A 3,371-nucleotide genomic window follows, 5' to 3' on the forward strand; every position below is an offset into this window, starting at 1 on the left:
AAACGACATTATACGGAAAACCAGAACATAATCTTTATGGCACATTAGCAAAACAGCTAAACAGTGAATCTGCAAAACCAGAAAATAATCCTTTTCTTTTAATGTATGGTTTTCCTTGAGATTTTACCAGCACTTAGCCAAATAAGCAATATGCTCTCCTCATGCACACAAGAAGGAACGTATTTCATCTCTAAGCATTTACACCTTCTGAAACCAAAGAATACACCAGGCCACATTAACCAGCATATGCTGAAATGGGGAGAATTTTATCGTAAATATAACTTGCAAAGACACAGGAGGTTCATTACTACAGTTGTCAAATATTAATGACAAATCCAAAGAAAAAAATGTCAATAAAACACAATATGAAAGAGCCTTGAGAAACAGAGGTGAAGGGTAGTTCCTGTCTGGGTGACATGCAGACACCAGGAATATCCAGCAATACCACTCCAGGTACTCCAGGTACAATTTCAGTGTTACTTGGAATAAAAGGAGTGGCAATTCTCTAAAAGCCTCTGGTGAAATAGGGAGATGGACTCAGAAATATCTAAATTAGACACTCCAAAAGAGACTGAGAACTTTTTCTTTCCTCTCGGACATGAAATGGCGCATTTTTAAGAAAGAAGACCTTCAGAAGGTCTCTATTACACAGTGGACCTCATCGCAAGATATTCGTTGTTACTTATTTAGATTGCAGAGGCTGAGTAGGCTTTTAGCACTTATCCCTGCAGAAGAAAAATACAGCAATTCTTGGGGAACATTTCTTGGAACAGAAGAAAAAGAGAATGAAAAAAAAAAAAAAAGAAAAGAAAAAGAAAAGAAAAGAAAAACATGTTTTCCTCTCTATCCCCCTACCAGGGTCCAGAGGCAATTTTAGAATTTACAGATACGGGACAACTCTGCAAACCCAGTGGGAAGTTCTCCTTCCCACAAGGTCTATGGGAGGTTTGCAATGACACTAACAGCATCATTAAGGGCTCACAGCTAAATGCAGTAACGAAATCTCATTCATGTCTACAGCAGCCAGTAGAGCCAGCACCCCAAAGGCAACACACGCGGGGTGTGGTGGGGCTTTTATTAGAGGGGATGCTCTTTCCCAGCACTGCCAGTCACACCACAACGACCTGAAGTCCAACTGCATGGAACCTGTGACAGCTCAACATCATCTGCAAGTCTGATCACCATCAAAATTCCTGGCTCGACATAATGGGCACCTGCCTCAGAAGGCACCCACTACCTGAATTGCTTGAGAAAATGTTTGTATCTCAAACAGCTACCATGATCATTGTCCCATGAGTACAACCAGTCACACTTCAGATACCTTTCACATTTCTGCTTATTTGCATCACTTGCATGTTTCATACCAGGTGCATTTCTAAGGAAAATGAACAGTTGACATGGCACATTTGTCCCACCATTCTACAGTATTTCCCTGACTTTTGGCACCTGACACGGATACTCATGAAGGAACATTTACCCAAGCAAGCTGTGATTTGCTACAGTGTAAGTGGACATTTTTCACCCCGACTGCAGACATTTGCCGTTCACATGGGGTTTCAAAGCCTGTAGCTGAGCATGATGATAACAGAGACTTCACTGTTCCCAATCTTGGATATGCACAAAGGGGCATTTTTTGCAGTTCAAGCCTTCCCTGCTTGGAAAAAGAACGCACAAGGAATTAAAATGTGTGTGTAACGGTTAGCACAACAGCTCATACTGTTAAATCATACACAGACAGAAAACACTATCAACTGTGGTACTGGGTCTATAAGTAGCCCTGAAGTTAAAGAGTCACAGAACTCTTGGCTGCTAGTATATTTTTTCTCTTAAGTATCATTTTAAATAATGCAAGAGGTTTAGTTTCTGACAAATCACAAGCCAGGTCACAAGCTGTTTAAAATAAAAAAATCAGTTAATTTGTTTCCCAACACAAAATATCTAGCAATTATTGCAGAGTTCTTTCCCTATTCTGAACAATTTCACAGTCTCCAAATACGTATGAGGTTAAGGTCTCTGTGACTAGCCTCACTTTTAACCCTGATCTGTTAGCCTACATTGATCTACTTTATTCCAAGCAGTATTTTGTGACCATATGATTTTTTTCTTAATAACCATACTTACACCTGAAGTGAAACAATCCTTTGAAGTCCAAATATTCTATCTGCTGCCTCTTCCCTCTGAAACAGATACACGGGTCAGCACACTAAAGGTTAAGTTTACTTCTGATGTCTTTTAGGCGATTTTCCTCCCCCAGAAGAAAAGAAATAGGGTAGAAGAGTATCTCAGACTCAGGAGATGCCTTGACTCCTGTGCTGTTAAAATTTAAGTGGCAAAAGTATCATAGCCCTGCCTGTCCTCAGACATAGTTAATCAGCTTTCTGGTGGACATACTGATACAGGGACACTCAGGTAGAAATCCTACATCTTCCTACTTCCAGGCACAGCCCACTTCTCTAACCCACCTTACATTATACCCATATTGGGTTTACTATGTCATGTGAAAACCAGTGTTAAAGCAATTACTATTTAAGTTTTCCTAAGATAATTACCCAAAGTGAAAATTAGTTGAAAAACATGAAAGAAAAGGCCACACAGCCAGCCAACAGTGCAACACGCCATAAGCAGGACAGGACTGGAACCCAGGAGACCTGGATGCTATTATCCTGCACTCAGCAACTTAGTTAAATAAATCACTGCACCTCTGTTCTCCCCATCAAGTTAGTGGAGACAATGATAATGACTGCTCCATAAAATCCTTTGAGATTTACTGTTTAAAAACAATCTGAAAGGTAGGTATGCTATTCTCTTGATTAGATTATTTTATATCACTGTTCTTCTCATCGGTTTACTCGAGTTGTGAATTAGAGTCAGTAAGAAAGAAAAAAAATAGGTGCAGCTTGGTGGTTACACTGGAACTAAGCAAACCTTTCCAAAAAATTAGCTATATTCTACATGTGCGTGAGGGACAGCAATTAAAATTAAAAAAAAAAAAAAAAAAAAAAAAAGTCTTCCCAGATCAGTGTACTAGTGCAAAAGCTGCAAGGCATTAATCACCACAGAAAAGGTGTCCTTAGTCACTGAGTGACCAACACCACTCTTCATGAAGGTGGTCCAAGAGAGGGAGCACCAGCATCTCTTCTGAAGAGTACCACAGCTTCCTGAGGGTGCCCTGTCTCATACGAGAAACACTAGGTTTGAAAATAAACTCTTAAAAAACTTGTGTGTTCAAACAGAGTAATGGTGCCAAAATCAGCTGGAAAAAATATAGAAAACTTTCCAAATCCAGGAGAATGGAAAGCTAAGGCTATTTACAAAAAAATGCATTTTATCATTAACTGGATGGCTGCATTTTCACTGGTACAAATACAGTT

At 39.6% G+C, this 3,371-nt stretch overlaps 1 long non-coding RNA gene across 1 annotated transcript; it reads right to left on the reverse strand.

Annotated features, from left to right (window-relative positions):
* Nucleotides 1–245: 245 nt before the first annotated feature.
* On the reverse strand, nt 246–2,161 carry LOC114011773 (uncharacterized). The gene is made up of 2 exons (XR_008745419.1): nt 2,122–2,161; nt 246–1,651 (listed from the first exon to the last, which is right to left on the reverse strand). It is a non-coding gene; the product is annotated as an uncharacterized LOC114011773 (long non-coding RNA).
* Nucleotides 2,162–3,371: the final 1,210 nt, after the last annotated feature.

Source organism: Falco peregrinus, chromosome 1, assembly GCF_023634155.1.
Source record: "Falco peregrinus isolate bFalPer1 chromosome 1, bFalPer1.pri, whole genome shotgun sequence".
Classification (NCBI taxonomy): Eukaryota; Metazoa; Chordata; class Aves; order Falconiformes; family Falconidae; genus Falco; species Falco peregrinus.